Source organism: Apaloderma vittatum, unplaced genomic scaffold, assembly GCF_000703405.1.
Source record: "Apaloderma vittatum isolate BGI_N311 unplaced genomic scaffold, ASM70340v1 scaffold17694, whole genome shotgun sequence".
Taxonomy (NCBI): domain Eukaryota; kingdom Metazoa; phylum Chordata; class Aves; order Trogoniformes; family Trogonidae; genus Apaloderma; species Apaloderma vittatum.
Window position 1 is genome coordinate 14,353 of NW_009712316.1, and position 17,941 is coordinate 32,293.

The 17,941-nt window shown below is 37.6% G+C and overlaps 1 pseudogene; it reads right to left on the reverse strand.

Moving 5' to 3' along the window:
* Positions 1-1,103: 1,103 nt before the first annotated feature.
* LOC104272841 overlaps positions 1,104-17,941 on the reverse strand; it is a 20,260-nt pseudogene continuing 3,422 nt past the window's right edge.

Sequence of the window (17,941 nt, forward strand, 5' to 3'; positions counted from 1 at the left end):
TTGTATGGACCCCTCAACAATCAGGGACTATCAACTGTGTCATCAAGGACCACCAACTGCGGCAGGAACCCTGGAGAAATGCATAGATTGCCAGAGACTGGCATATGCCAGTTAAGAAGGACTCCAGAAAGAAGAGAGATGGGCTAAGATATGGAAAGTTCACTAAAAGACACCTCTCCATCAGCCACAAGGCATCACAAGACACCACCACAGACCTCCACTGAAGCCTTTCAGAGATCCAGGCCACATGCATAATAACTATGTCTATAGGATAATTAGTTCCTGGAAATAGAATGAATATGTATAATCTTTCTAGGAAAACTGATGCCTGTGTATGTAACAGGGGGATATAAGCTTAGAGAGGTGCCAGATACAGTATACATTATAGGTGCGACTAGCCCTCATGCATCTGGAGCTGCATTAAAGAAATTCCTGCTTTCTAACGCTAAACTGAGCGTTAGAGGGATGTGCACTGACCTGGGTTTTTGGTAACAATATTTTGAGGAAAACAAATGAGGCAGCCCAAAAGTTACAGTCCAAAACCAACAAGTTATGTAGTTGCATCATAACTAGAGAATGAATGAATCTCTGCTTTGTAGACTATACAAATTACAGTATTTGTATTTTCAAGAAACATTAAATTATTTATGTTTAGAACTCTGTAACATCACTAGGGTAACATATATTGAGTTGAGTATATATGGAATGTGGCCATGAATATGCAGATATGTGTATGTGGAAACATATATAGATATATATGGATTGCAAGAGTGAAGGAAGGAAGGGAGAAGGCTTACGGAAGAGAGATTTGGCTAGATTTTTGTTACATGTTCTAATCCATTTTGTTTCATTTTTTAGGCAGCACTGTTTCTTCTGCTGAGAATAGGAAAAATGAATCCATAAGGAACCTGAAGTTGCTCTGAATCTGAATAGCTCACTATTAGGTGAACAAAAAAGGACAGTCTCTTTATCAAGAAAGTACATTCTTTCACAAAGAAATCGTCAATGGCATTTTCATGTTATAACATCAAAGATAGACCTGATAGGCTACTGAAGGAAGCAGCTTTTATAAGGGAGATGATCTGCATTTTCTCCTTGGCACATCAGTTCATATTCTGATGAATCCAGTCATAAAATGCCATCACCTTGGCGTACACACCAGGACGATTGCGCCGAGCACATCCTTCACCCCAGCTCACACTGCCAGCAAGGTACCATCTATTTCCCTTTCCCGTGCAGGCCAAGGGACCTCCAGAATCTCCCTAAAGTGAAAGGAGTTCAGCCATTAGTATATGCCCAGACACACACACAGAACACTCTGACAGAAGTTAGGGTTTTTAAAGATGATAAATATTTCCTCCCCTCTTTCTCAAATTATAATTTGCTATTACAATCTTATTTCTGGAAAGAATGTACCCAGATAGATGTCAAACTTACTCGATTTATTTTAACTTGTGGAAGTAGCACACTAATCAATATAAAGCAATGGCAGAAAAAAGTTTTAAAAAAATACTCATTGCTAAAGTCCTGTTACAGGATGCATAAAAAACTGATCTCAGGCTGAACAAGGAAAGTAGAAGGCAGGGATGGAAAGTGGAAACTCTGCTACCATTTGACTTCAAAACATTCATGGTTTGAAGGCAGAACTGTTCTACTGTGTATTAAATAGGAACAGAAAGATACCACACACCCCCAATCAACAAAACCCACAACAAACCAAAAACTCCTACACAAACCCAAAACCAAAAAACAATCCAGGCACCATTAAGTATTATCAGCAGTTTCATAATCAAGACTGTGTCCTCATTTCTAGAAGAAACAAAGACTAAGGAATGTGCAAATAAGAACTGGCTTCTCAAAGGGAACATGTAGCTCTGCACAGCAACATAGAAAAGTAAAAATTCCCATTTAGTTCAGTTCACAAGATGAAAAAGCATTTGGGATTTCATGCTTTGTGTCCTTCATCATTTTAAGCCTGTATGCCTTCTGTGAACAGAGCAGCTCACGGAACTTCGAGCAGTTATGAAGGCAGCTCATCTCTGCAGCTGTTCCTTAACGCATACAAGGCAGTCAGTAGCCTCCAAGTTGGCCCTGGGGTTTGTTTGCTGTCCCTAGCTGGAGATAAAACATGGAAGAGGTCAGAAAAAAATACTCACTGAGAAAAGATTAACAATAGAAAGTGTTCATCACCCAAGCTAACAAGATCATCCAGAGAGAAGAAAATAGGCCAGAACGGTTTTTTCCTCTCTCTCTCTCAGGCTGCTGTCACACTGACAATTTTGATAATCCAAGAGGCACGTCTCAGAGAGACTTGAGGAAGGAGGCTGCACAGTCCAGCTAATTCAAACTCCTATTCTGAAAAACTGAAGAGGCTCTATGGTGGTGAAAAGAGAAACGATCCTAAAAAGAGCAATCAATGTCAAAAAACATTCTAGAGTGATAGACTGAAACAGTAAATATTTATTTCTCACTGTAAACATCACATCCTCTATGGATGAAAGGTGTTTGGGAGCTTCACATCACTTGTGCGGTGCATGCACAGTTTACATGTCCATGAAGAAATGAAACAAAATCGGGATGCCCAAGAGAAGGGAACTGCAGTAAAAGGGTTTCAGGATGTTCTGGGGATTTTCTAAACTTCCAACATTATTCTTCTCTAGAACTGCATAGTAAATACACCAATGGCAAAAGAAATAGCAAAGATGCTACCCAGATTAAGAATTTAAAAGCCAAGAAGGCCAGCATGCTATTGTGGGCCAGCAGCATATTATGTTGGAACCTGGATTGACCAGTAAGGTATATGGTTAAAACGTCCGTCTAAAAGTTCAAGGGCATTTCTTAAGCAATGCATTTTTTTGAGGAATGTCAAGCCTCTAAACCAATATGATTTTAGCAAAACATTTCAAGATCTAAGGTTATAGATAAACTGCACATAAAGTTATCAAAAATAATAATTAGTTAATTTAGAATTGAGAGACTGCAGGAAGATCCTGCAAATAATTTATTGTGTATAAAGAAGTTTGACCTGTTACAAGCTATGATCTTGCAATAATTATCCTGTTACATTAAAATAGTAAAATGCTTATATTGCACAAAAATTCTATCAAATTACTTCAGTCTAAAGTCAATAACACATTGCTCTCCTTTTACACAGAAACTGGTATAATAAACATGTTTGTGATCTTGAAAGTGGATATTCATCATAACAAGCTTAAATATTGATAAAGTACACAACTACTCTATTAACTCAGAATGAGAAAGAAGGTGGAGTCAAGACAGTTGAAGTACGTCCAAAAAAACAGTTTCTGAATGTATGTGCAAATAAACTAGGTCATATAACTTATGATCCCATGGTGTAATCAAAACCTGTAATTATACACAGGAATGAGCATTTGAAACTAAAAGGCAGCGTTGCAACTACATTTACCAAACCTAGCTTACCCTCGCCTTTTGCACTTCTTCATAATTCTAGCAATACATGACTCATCACAAACATCAAAAAAGAAAAGAAAAATCTGTATGAATAGCAAAAATAGCAGACAGCCCTAGCTTTATAACCTTTAGCCTTACATCTCTGTTCTTTTAAAGAAAACATAGCTGTTGAGGAAAAAAAATTCTTTCTACACATTTTACGCCTTATGTTTGCAAAGTAATATTTCTCAAGAGATTCAGAGATTATCTATGCCAAATTTCCTTCCTTATTTTGAAGGCCCTTTAACAGATGTGTTAAATTAACCATACACTCAAGACATCTCACTCTATTACTAAGGAAAAAAAAAAAGACAACCCATAACTCTGAACAGTTTTCCAATGCAAGTGAACATTCCTTTGTAGTTTTTCTACAAGTTCCAGATTTCCTGGCATGAATCAACATGGCCATTAAGATTCCCAGCGCACAGCATACGTGATGTGATAAGATTATGATAGAGCTTGTTGCAAACACCTCGGTTAATTATTCTCACTCGAGCTTCCTGCAGTGTTTTGGCAAGATGACCTAGAAAAGATGGTATTGCAGAGGTTAAGGTGGTACAGATTTCTAACAGAGACTTTTTGCTAAGTAAACCACGAACATTTTTCCTACGACTATAAATATTTCTTTGTTAGAGTTTAAAACCAAGCCAAATGTGCAAGAAGTGTATGCAGGAAATTAACATACCATTTTCTTTTATGGCTCCCCAGCCAGTTACATAGCAGACAGTTCCATAAACACTTGTCAGAACAAAAGATAATTGCTCCAAACTCAAAATCTATCCAGTTCATGACAGAAGAGTAATTCCCCTTATTTCAACTGCTGCACACTCTCTGCTTTTAAATCCTTTCTCTACCCTATCTCTCTTTATGTATAGAGGCCCCTGTGCACCCTCTTTCCATTTCCTTAGTCTTTATCTTTACTAGCTTGTTCTGCAGAAAGCAGTAGAAGGACCATTTGAATTATAATACAAGATTCTGGGTGGTGTGACTGATTTTGAATGCCATTTCAAATTATGCCTAAAGCTTTTTTTATTATTTACGCTCTAGCTGTCCTCCATTGTCCAAGTCCTACTAAATGCAATTCTTACATCCTTTTCCATCCTCTTACTTCTAAAGAAGGAGCTGAAGAATGAAGTTGAGAAGGGAAATATAAATATTTTTTGAACATCAAGCTTGTAAGTCATAAGTGATGTTAAGAGCTTAATTCTGTACTACAGTGTTGGCATAAGGTGTCGTTGTGAACTAAATATCCTCACTGATGTTTTGGCTCAACAGTTAACGTAACCTTTTCAATGCCTGGATGGTTAGAGAAAGTACTGGGGTTTAGATTTGCTTGCTCATTCGGCTCTGAGAGTGGGTTGGGAATGAAACAGGTAAAACAGAGAAATATGGTTTGTCACTTGACATTATGTTGACTTTTAAGTACCACCTACATAATTTTGTTAAAAAGCAAGAAGCTGTAAGAAGGTATCAATTATAAAGCCATTTGCATCTCATTAAGCTATTATATTATCTAGATTTAATTTTTTTTTTTTTTTAAAAGGCGTATTAAGAAAGGCAGGATTACCACAGCACATGGAATCTGATCCGATACGAGGAGCTAGATCCCAGGACAGTGGTGGGAATCACTGCAACAGTAAGGAGTTATCTAAGCCCAGTTTTCAAAGCTGGTTCTTATTTAATGTTGACACAGGGCCAAGATCATAGAATGTTAGGGGATGGAAGGGACCTTGAAAGATCATCTAATCCAATCCCCTTGCCAGAGCAGGATTCCCTAGGGCAGGCCACATCCCACCACTCCCTTCCACTTTGTTTTTTTCCTGCCCCCCTATCCTGGTGCGAGTCACTCCCCACTGCAGCATGCTACTCCATGCTACACAGAGGCAAAACTCTTCATTAAATTGCCTTTGGCTGAGACAGAAAAAACAAAAAAGCCTCCACAACATTTTTGCGAGTTTTGCTGTTGTGGCCCCATATTGTCAAATACAGACTTAGAGGCAAATTTTTGTCTCTGCAACAGTTGCAATTTGCTGTTTTGTTTACCTGTAAGATTGCTTATGACCTGTTGGCCAGGTAAAACGAGCCTTGAGCATGAAAACGGCCAAACTTCTGGAAATCTATGGTCATTTGCTTTTCAATGTTTTGTGACACTTGAATATGGATATTGTCACCCAAGCAAACATTCAGAATTCACAGACTGTAGCTAAGGGGACATTATATAAACGTTTTTTGTAGAAGTACTTTTTACTAAGTAAACCACGAACATTTTTCCTACAACTATAAATATTTCTTTGTTAGAGTTTAAAACCAAGCCAAATGTGCAAGAAGTGTATGCAGGAAATTAACATACCATTTTCTTTTATGGCTCCCTAGCCAGTTACATAGCAGACAGTTCCGTAAACAAATATCCTGTACCAGCTCACTGAAGAATATGGGTCCCTCCATTTACAACAGGGCAATGTCATAGTCTGAGATAGCTTGGTTGTATTGTGGGTGGACAATAATCCTTTTGACTGATCTCACAGCTACATGATTGCTCTTTTCATTAACAGTATGTAAGCCCATATATGCTTTCCATCCTGAAGCAACGGAGTATCTGTAAAGAGAATGTTTTTAGAACGTCCCACTGGAAACGTGATGCAGTATCAGCTCGTTCCATTTTATCTCCTTTTCAGTATTTGATGAGATTTCTTGAAAGCAAAGTGAATGGAGTAGAGTACCACCTAGGAGGATAGATGCACTATAGCCTCTGTGTCCTAAAACACCAAGTAATCTTTTTGCACACTATTTTGAAAATAATAATTTCCTGGAGCTGTCAGACTAATTCCTTGCAACACACCATATTCGAAGTCAGAAAAGAATATTATTGAACTGTTTCCTCCTTGCCACGTGCAGGAAGTATGTCTTTTTAATTAACACTACCTAAACTGAAAGTCAGCGAGTTTTACATTCTACTTATAACTAGTTCTTTTCTTGGGAGAAAAGGCTACAGCTTCTACTCAGAAAATCCCGCCTTCTCAAAGAGTGATATTTGCTCTAAATCTAACAAAAGAGTGATATTTGCTCTAAATCTAACAAAAGAGTGCATTTTAACATAGGAGATTCACCAGCAGTAGAAGCTAAATAGTTACTTCAGATACTTAGGACTTCTGAAGCCAGCAGCCTACAGCTTTGAGGGTTCCTGCAGTGATATCATGCCACAGAATTATATCCCAGATCAATTTATCTAGACAAGTAACAGCTACACTGCAGACTTTTGAAAATAACACTGTGAGGTCATTAAACTGCAAATACTCTATGACAGTATAACTCCTTCACACCTCACAGAATCAGAATCCAGGAAGCAATGGGCAGCAGATACGAGCCACTTACTGGAAATAACAGATGCGCCACATACATGGCCACAAGCTCCCATCTGTAAACTTGCTCGCCAAGGCCACTTTCCAGATCTTGCATCTTCACACCCAACAATTCTGCTTTTCTTAAGCTGATGTCTTCCACAAGCTCACATGTATAATAGAATAAAAATAGTAAAAAAAAACCCAAACCATGAGGTCATTTCACTTTGCTGTGCTTAATACGTAAACTTTTATCCATAGACCTCAAAGCTGTCGAAAAGAAATGTTTTCATACAACTGGTAAAAAGGTAACGATACTTTTCACTCAGTGGACATTCAGGAACAAACTGATCATTGTCTATCCTCCCTTACAACTTTCTAAATAGTTTAGTAGCTCAAAAAGACATTTAAGCACAATTCTAAGCTGGGCTCTTTCCAAAGGTTCTCTTGAATAAAATCTCATATCTTTTCCCACTTTACAAACCCAGCTCCTTGATTACATTTCATTCAGCTGAAACAAGCACCAAGACCTACATCTGGAAATGTGCATTGCTTGAAATAAGTCATCTTAGAATGGATCAGTGGATTTAAAAAGAAACAGTGCAAAATTCAAGACAGACATTTTTATACAGGGGATACCAGGAGATTTTTTTTTAAAAAAATTCACATCTGATTTAATAAATTCTTAATACAATTATGCATGACCATAGCACAAACTTTTGACTCAGTTTCTCACATTATTAACTGATTTTTAAATAAGTGTTACCACACCACAGTTCATTTCATCAGATCTATCTGCCCAGTCTCTTTGCCCATCACACTCAGGATTTGGTTTCAGCAAACATTGCCCATTGGGGCATTTGTATGCATGAGGGGAACAACTTCTATAGGCTGAAATAAGACAGAGGATAGTGTCACATGTTTAGAATCGTGGTTTCAAATTATTAAAACAACTTGCACGTTCAATCTACTCAGTGAAATTTGTTCAAAGATACATATTCCAGTCTGCTTGAAGTCATAGGCTGCACTGGTATAAACTGGTCCCTCTATGGAGAGAGTATACTGGAAATGTTCCACTCTGACTCATCACACTAATTTGAGTCTCCACTTTCCACGAGACAAGAGACAGAAATCCGACTGTCATCACTCCCATTTTACTTAACTCTAAACTGAGTGATCTTGTCAGATCTGTTGTTTGACCCTCACCAGTGCTACTGGTATTACAAATTATAAATCTTCATGGCAGATATCATCTGGAAGCCAACATTTTTTTTTAAAGTGAAAGTCGAGAAAATTGTGGAAGAGATTTATACCTCTCTCCAAAAAATTTTTGGCTGAGGACTGTCACAGTTTACGGTCCAAGAATCCTGACAGATCTCAGCAATAGGCTTCCATTACTATCATAGTTATTATTGTTTTTTTACAGTGACCTCTGAACAGAAGGAGGGATTTTTTAATATTTTTTTTTTACAGCAAACAAGGATACACTCCTGACTCCCTCAAGGACTTAGGACTCAAAGCAAGGCAAAAATTATAAAGGCAAAATGCAGCAAGTCACCAGGGAGATATCAGTAGTAGCAGCAATTATCCATAAACATGGTGGATCTACAGTAAAAAAATCTTTGTTGTCTTGGATTTTGCTTCCTTAGTTCCTTGTCTAGACTCTTCCAAGAACTAGACATACTCTGCATGTTTTGTTTTCACTGTTATGAAACTTGTACTTTATGCACAGAAAAAATACATAGAAATAATACATCTACCCATTAAAACAAGCATATTCTTGCTTCTCCATCATCTTTTGGAAAATATCTCAAAATATATACTTAAAGCAGTTATTCTCATCACTGTCCTCCCCTCAACTGTCATCATCTTCACAAGTCGTATGCTGATGCCTACACTTCGCATCACCACAATTCAGCTGCTCTGGATTCCAGCCTGAAGAAAAAAGGTCTGTAAATGCTTTATAATCCAAATAGCTGGCTAACAGCCATGTGCTACACTCCCTGCCAGAGGTCGCCTCGATATTACTGTGCCATCTCTGCCAGACATTAACCTACCTTGGTTTTGACGTCCTCCAGTGGCAGAGAGACTTGTTTCATTACCCAACTTGTGTTGTGCTCTCTAGCCTCAAATTACCTTCCGGTCACACTTTCTGTCATCTCTTCGTTGTTCCTTATCTATTTGGATATAGTACTCTAGCTGAAGCCTTCCCACTGGTGACTGGGAATATCTTTTCAAACTCCTGTCTTACATCCTAATGTGACACTTCAAAAAAACCCAACAAACAAAAAAACCCCCAAATAACAAAACACCAAACAAACACAAAACACACATAGAAAGTTGTATAACTCTGTGACTTTCAAATCAGCTTTTGAGCCACTATCACACCCCCAAGCCATTTTTCAGCAGAAAAACAACTTACGCAATCCACAGGTGTATTTGATTATCTAAGTTCAAATCTTATCTTTATTGGATAGAATATCACTTCCTCCATCTACATTCTCCAGTTTGTCAAGTTTATTTATAAATAGATCCCTCTAAAATACATCTTATTTTCTACTACATGGCACTTTTCCTATTTTATAAACATCTCTAATTCATCATTTAGATCACTAACAAAAATTATGAGATGTCCCATAACATATACTCGCAGAATGGCAACAAAAATATTCTTCCATTTTGGTAATGAGTCATTGTCAATGATTCTCTGGAAACAGTTTTCTGCATTTTTTTCTCACGGTGTTTCCTTACTGATAAGTTTGTCACAAGTCAAACAGAAGTACAACTTCTCTATTTCTCCTCTCATAGAAGAGAACTAAAAATAAAAACCTCTATGCTGAATTTTAAAACAATTTTCACTGTTTACAAATAGTTTAGTTTCAATAGTTTTTGCTTAATTTTTTTTTTTTTGGAAACTTAACTTGTTAAGACTTTTGCAAAATTCCCTTCTTTGTTGCCCTCTCACTCTTTAAAGAGACAGATTACACAGCCTCTTCACCAGACTTTTAGATCTTTACCCACATCCTTCATGTGATCTTAAAGACAGCCACAGTATTTCATAGATAATTTCAGCCAATTTCTAAACTTTCTGAAACAAATTGCTTACAGAACACAAACAAGAAATAATTGCCCTACCACAATCTAATTTCTCACTACCATCTGAGCAGCTTTTCCAGTCTTCAGATTGATTACTTGAAGGAACGTATATTTTATCTGCACATCTAAGGACAAGCTAGAAAAATAAGATATTAATGTCACTAGACATTTTGTTAGTTGAAATGCATTAATGCAGGTCTCTGCCGTGAAGAAATGTCAGAAGGCTGATTAAAAAAAACAAAGGTGGTGTAATTCATAAACTAAATTGAATGTTAAAAAAGGAAATGCTACCTTACTTGGCATAATCTGCCAAAGATTTCTATCAAGCAGGCTGAATTAAATGAATCGTCTAATGGACCGAACTCACATTCACTGCCTCACTCTAAGGATTGAAAGTGATTCAGGACAGATATATTGTTACTACTGATAGTGATCACCAATTGGAATATGCAAAAAGAAGAAAAAAAAATTTAAAAAAAGAAGTTAAAACTGGGCATTAACTTTAGTATTAGAAATACAAATTTGCTGGCATTAAAATGTTGTTAACTTTATCTCTGTGCTACTACACTTGAACTGCATATCTGATACAAATAAGTGCTTTATTAAACATTTTTTAAATCTGGCGATTTCATTATGAAAGAGCCTTCCAGCAAGAGTCTTTTCCACTTTCATTTAAACTAACAACTAGTATTGATGCTAAGGTGTTTCTTTGCAATATATCAAAAATGTTTGTTCTCTTGCACTTTTTCAGGCATGCCAGCATAAAAACCCCAGCCAATAAACAACAGCAAACAAACAAAAAGGTGATCTGTGAAAGGATAAGTAGCCAAAAACTGCTCCTTCTGTCCACGTCAAGTCAGCTTAAAACTTTTTTGCCTCTAGTACCGTAGGCAAATTAACAGCCAAATCAGACTGAAGCACTAAATAAGTTTGTCCCACATTTTTTTTGTCAGTTCCAGTCCAAAGTCATTTAGTCCCCCTCGCTGCCTTGCACATGACGTGAGTGGGAGGAAAGCACGCACTGCGCAGCCGGAACTGTCTCAGAGAAGGAGTCCTTCTGTGCTCTCTTCACCATTCCCTGAAGCTATTCAGCTGATAGCTGGCATTTTTATTTCCCCCCCTTCTCTCCCTCTTACTGTTGCTACAGGCAAGGGTGCTGTGGAAGACCGGTGCTCTCCTTACATTCTGCTCTCCCAGGTAGCTCTCCCCAAATACCTTCACTGTATTGACTTGATACCGAGCACACAGCAGAGCTAACCTACTCTTTCTTGGTGAGTTGTAACACAGATCCTTAAGATTGTGACTAAGGAGTGATTGCATGACTTTGAGCCATCTGTTTGTTGGCTCAGTGCTGGAAGCGAAGCAGAGCACACAGAAAGACTTGTCCATGCAATAAAGACTTGGGATTTTCCATGTTAGAAAAGGTTGTCTTTGTCTCCTCTTCTCCTCTCTGAGCTGGTTTTGAGGCTCTCACCAGAGTAACCATAAGAGACATAGAAGAAGGTTTTGTAAAGTTTTCCGGTAAAAAGAGACACACACTGATGGAAAAAGAAGTCACTGGAAATACCTGAGTCCTATAAAATGACTGACCACAAAATCTGCCACTTATTTCTAATGAAGCAAGATCCTGCACCAGAGATCTTAGTACATAAATGCTTCTAAGCCAACAACGAACAGAACCACACTCAGTCAAGGAGGATCTGAGGAAGTTTCACAAACTCAACTGACCTCTTGAAATCACAGAGAACTTCAGCTACCTAGACATTAACTGGGTAAAGGAAAGAAGTCATCTCACAGATTTTTCTTTTCTAAGAAAGATCACAAGTAAGTATATGTATCTCCCGAAAAACCCTGCTTGACCCTCTGGAAGCCCCCCCAAATCTAACACTGATCCAGAAGTGCATAGACAGGGAGGGGAGTCAGGAAATCTATATGAAATCCAGTCATATTTCTGCAGCACTTGTTATCAAGGGGTCCTTGCTGACTCTCAGTGAGGAATAGTCTGTCTAAACCTAGAAGCTGATCCAGAGAACAGAGGTGTGATTTTAAGGAGAAAACTAGCTATTTGTGGTTAACTGTTGGCAGAACAGTTGTGCATGTCATGTTGCAGTTTGGCTATTTTAAGATGTTAGCAAAATGCCAAATAATTAGACCTACAAAAATTGGGAAATTTTACTTTTACTTCCCATTTTAAAGAAGTGTTGTTAAAAGTTAGAAAATAAGTACCAGCTTCTAAAAAAGTCTTTTGTCTGATTCTGTACATCTACTTGTTCAATTAAATGCATAATAACTTCTTAAATATTCACCTCTCACAATTAGGTTAAGGAAAAAAAAAGGTTGGTCAACTTGTATGTTGTCGGTCTGTCAAGCATGGTTTCCCGGAGCCTTCTCCTTAAAAACTAAAGTACATGCTTATTCACTTACAGTCCGTGTGACTGAAGGCTTTGTATTCAATATAAAACCCTCTGTGGGTGACCACTTCGTTGGAATGGAAGTTGATTGCGACAGAATAGCTGTATTCTCTGTTTCGGTTGTTTTCTGAAAGAGCTTTACAGTATCTAGCAAGGCAAAAGTGAGATTAATTTCCAACCAAACTGACCATTAGCATGCAGCGACTTCTCCTTTTACTGAAGTGCACCAAAGCCAAAAAGCTTTGAAGATCAGCTATTTTTTAGTGTTAAAACAGCCCAACAGAAGTATTAGGAAAGCCTATTTACAAATGCCTTCTACTCCACTAATTTTCTGGGATTAGCAGACTTTTAAACAAATTACAGCAAGATCAATGTCAGAATCTATCTTATAAATACAAACCATTTCTAAGTGTGTTTGATTTCAGATTTCTTATTTAAATTTACAAACCCAAAGGCTAGAAATCCAGCAATGGACTCAGACAGCCAAATCCAACAGCTGTCACTGCTTTTAATATGCTTCTCCAAGAGACAAATTACTCTGAATGCTGATGGTTTTGGGCTTGGGTTGGTTTGGGTTTTGATGTTGTGGGGGTTTTTTTGGAGGGGAGCATGGGGGAGGTGGCACAGGTCAGGTGTTTTTTTTTGTTTTAAGAACATACATTTCTGTAAATAAGTTGCAAACAATTACAGTCACTGAAGAGTAAGTGGTATAGAAAATGAAACAAGATGATGCAAGTTCTTCACCCGTATCAAGACTATTGTCAGGAATTTACAGTTCAACCGCATCTGCATGAAATCCTGCAGTTTTCTATGTCATTTTTCTAAAGGGTAACTGCAAATTAAGTAAATGCTTAACACTGCAGAAAAAGCAGGATGTTTAAATTAACATAATGAAGACTGTTCACAATTAAAAACATTATTCTGCTGAAATTCAGTGGAAGCATGCCCATTTTAGTTTAAATTTATCTTTCTACACCAGAAGTGGCAAGACTTTTTTTCTTAGTTACAGTGTGTTACTCAGAACACTGAAGTGCAAATTACTGTTTCAGAAAATAATGTGGTTACTCACCTAATTCCATCGATTTCTAACCAGGCTTTATCACATTTACTGGGCCCTGGAGACTTGTCTTGAATTTGTATTATGAGGATTTTTAATGAGAGCTTGTAATCAGGCAATGGTACCTGAAAATCAAAGGATAAATAACTTGACACACATATCCACAAAATGAAAAGTCCCACTGTTCTAAGATGATAAATCTTGTTTTACTTATTTTCAGATTGAATATATTGCATTTTTTTATTATACAAGTAAGCATCTTTGAAGAAACAAAATATTTTGCTATTTTAAACGTATAGAAATGGATCCAACTTCAGCCAGACTGTGCTAGATAAAGGAGCATAAGCATTCCTGCAGTCAGCACAAAGGACTATATCTGAAGTTTATGCTATGTTTGCACTGCCACCTGTGCCAGCAGGTCAAATAAAAAATTCATGGTATCTACTGCAGATATTCACTCATCTGCATTAGCTATGAACTCTGTTTTAGAAAGCCTTTTTCTTCCCTTTCCTGCACATAGGTGAGATTTTTGTGCTACAAGTTGCTAAAAATTTTCATTTAGTAGGTAAAAGAGACTATTATGAAGTCATAGACATTAAAAACATCTTTTTCAAGGGAAAGTCAAAAAAGTAGTTAAATGCTAAATAGAGCAACAAATAAACACACAAGGAATTTGGTGGAAATCATGTGCTGATTCTAAGCCCTGCCAAAGGGCTTGCTGGAAATCCAGAGTTGTATTTCTGAGCCAGAGAATGTCTGTTTCTGGAGAGTTCAGGAGAATAGAATGTGCTATCCATTAAAAGAGGCATGATTTACACAACCGTTTCTTCATTGTGATTGGAAGGAAAGCCCTGACTATTAGCAGTTTTCTGTGATTCCTAGAAATTGTCATCTTACCAATCACTTTGTTTCTGTCATGAATAATATTCAAACTCTTGGAAGCTGGTGACATTTCCCTCCCATAGCTGCCAATTGTACGTAGGACAAGAAAGAAATGGGTCCCTCAGAAAAACCCACATGCAGCGATCTTAGTATGTTTTCCGTCCATTTCACTCCCATCGAAAGCCATTTCTCCCAATTTTATGTCTATACCACATAAAGCAGAGTCCTCAGTACTCAGAAGAGTTCACAGCACTTACTCTGATGATCCAGCTGCAGTCAATGTTTGGCGGATAGTAACTTGGGTAATAAGAGGAACTCAGTGTGCCATTCCAGGAAATAAAATGACCACCACACACTGGAAGAGAAATGTATCAGCAAGGAACACGGTCATATCAGCTGAGCTAGAGCCTTCTCTTGTACGGAATTAGGAAAATGGGTTGTGATGGTAGTCAGCTTGGGTTTTGTCTGTACTAACAGAAAACCTTACAACTTCCACTCCTCCATTGCACTGTATTTTTCTTATCTTTGGATCAAATTAAAATTAAGGGTAAGTACAAAAAACTCATGACTGAAGTTTTTTTAAAAAAACAGTCTTTTGTGGTAAGTGAAAGAAGCAATTAGGTGTGGACAACACAGATCTCCCCCCTTCCAATTTACTTCTGACCTTTCTGTAGACGTTAAAAAAAAAAAAATCGATCCAACAAAGTGAAACCTCTGGTTAGTTTCATATAAACTAGGAAGCTTGCATGTCAGTTCTCAATCTGCAAATTCATACCACTTTTGAACACTATCTCTGAGGTTTTGTCTTCTACCAAGAACTCTCCTAGGTCCCAGTCCCTAGTCCTTCTCGTTCCCTTTACGTGACATAGTAAATGCAAACACAAATATAGCAGAAACTAAGACAATTTTGAAAACAGCAAAACTTTGTGGCAAAACCTGGGCTATGCATCATTTGGAGTGGCCATCTTCAGAACAATGAAGCAATTCTAATTTGTAATGTGCATGGGATGAGTATCTGCCTAAGCATAAGAATTCACAGAGACATAAACCGACACATTTAAATATTCTACAAGGTTATCCCCTATGATTTGTTCCACCAGTTAAAAAATAATCACTTGCTTTATTGTCCAAATTCTTTCATTTAGACCCTACCAAATAACTGTGGCTAAGCTTTCACTTGTGAAGCCCCTGTAATATACTATGGTTTATTGTTGTTCAAAATGTTTCACTAACCATCCAGAAACTCCATAGGTTTGAAATATACTTCTTTGTTCTTGAGTATACTTTTCTTCTACAGTTAACTACATTGGATAGTGCTTTTAAAAAAGAATTAAAGACATAGCAGAAGTGTTTGCTCTTGTTTTCCATTTTCATTAAACAAACATTACCTAAGCTGGGGATAGATTGCCAAAACTGATAGAAGTGCTGCTCTGTCACTAAGGCTATCTAGCTTTGGCTGGACATACCGAGCCTGTAGTAGCTAGTAGCTACCATTGCTCAGTATATCTGTGTAGTAAGAACAATGTCTGGGTAGTATGGCTTGGGTACTAATCAAGAAGACAAAAAAAGTCTCCCAAATCAGAGGATATTCTCTGTTATTTGTTCAGTTCTCAGACTGGGGATTTTTTAAAGTGGATCAGAATGACAATTACCTGACTTACACCCCATCATTCCTTTTCCCCAGATGAATTCAGACAGTATCAACTATTTTTAGAGGCAACAGAAGTAAATGTTTTAGCATCAGATGCTTTTTCTCTATTAATTACTTACTGATTTTTAGGAATGGATTGAAAGTAAGCTTTAATATGTTGCTTTCTTCTCTTTGGTGCAGGGAGAAGGTAAGTAGTATTACATTACTTGATGAAGTTAAACGTACAACAGGAGTTGTCCAGTCTCCAGGCTCACACCATCTGAAACATTACAACAGCTGCATTTAAAAAAAAAAAAAGCAACCCAAAACATTTCCCACATTCTAGTTATCTTTGCTGAGAAACTGAGCAGAAATAACATTGATCCAGTCATCTATGTTTTGAGAATATTCCCCTGACTACCACTTCCTTTTTATTGCCATAGCCAATTGTTGCTACACAAGAAACCAGAGTTTCCCAGCACTCGGGCTTAGTCAGTCAGTGCAAATATCACACATATTCTTGTCTAACAGGCGCCCTGGAGTTTTCAGACCTGTAGAAGCATCAGAAAGGCAGTGCGAGATTATAAAGCAGCAATAGTGGCACTGAAAAGGCACGCGACAGTGACAGAGCACTGGGCAGCATCTATGCAACTTGTAATAAGCCCAGAGTATTCCCAATGAGCCAACATTCAGCTTGGTTTCATGTCACAAAAGCTGTCATACCAGGTGTGAAGACCCATGCATGGCGATTATTTCTTCTTATTGTTGTTTTTTTATGTTTAAATAATGATGATTTAATTCATACCCTGAAGACTTACTACCACTTGTAATGTGAGATTCTATTTCTTGCCTCTGTAAATTCACTCTTGTACTTTTCCATTTTGAAATCCGCTGCATATTATGGATTTCTTTTCAGTGATTTAAAAATCTATATGGAAAAAATTCTAAGATTTTTCTCTCTATGCACAGCAAATGAAACAATTAAGATTAGACCTGTCAAAGTTCAAGGAGTGTCTGGACAATGCTCTTGGTTATATGGTTTAGTTTTGCGAGGAGAAGGGAGTTGGACTTGATAATTCTAATAGATTCTTTCTAACTCAAGGTATTCTATGATTCTAATTCATTAGGGAAGAGGGGAATAACATGGAAGTTCTCTTTATTGCCATATAAAATTTTTAATCAAGTTATATTTGTACTCGTATTTTGGAAGCCCATTTAATATCGATTTGATATCACTACAGTTTCAGGGGGTTTCTACACAGCTCAGTAAAACTTCTTTGTTCTGTAACTATGGTACCTTGTTATGATCTTGTTCTTCAGAGGAAGAAAGAAATCATATGCTGATAACTGGTGTGATGCACAGCTCTCCAGAGTGACACCTTGCAGAGTGACAACTACCAGTCTCACCATGTAGTTAGAAGGAACTCACAGCCTCCATTGATAAAAAGACTTTTTGGGATTCATCAAAGTTAGAGTCCTGTTGTTACCTGACTTGGCATACAGGTCAAAGGATACTGCTATACAAAAGAAGCTAGATCAGTGACTGAAAAACTGTTAAGTTGAAAGAAAAAGTTATTTGGTAAAATGTCAGATGAGGTGGCAACATTCACCTACCCACTTCTTGACTACTCTGATCTTTTTTTTTTCCCCTTACCTTTACAGCACTATTGACTTTTCCCTACCAGGCTACATCACCGTCTCCTGCTCTGGCCAAGGAAGTACAACACCTCACCTCCGTCAGCTCACCCCACACTCAGTGAACAGGACAGGGCTTGGCTGCTGTTGCTGCCATCTGTGCTTGAAACCTATGGCTTCCTCGGCCATCTTTTCTTCACAGCCCCCTCTCCACATAATGAGAACACCAAGTCTATGAAGTCATCTCCAATGTGTTCTTGCTATGGAGACACTGGGCAAAGTGAATTAAAGCTCTTCAGTATTTGACCAATCATTAACTATTAATAATCAAAATTACCTAGCCATAAGCCAAATACATTATTTTGTGTAGCAGCTTTTTAAAAGTTGCCAAGGAAAGGAGCCACCGCTCACCACAGTTCAG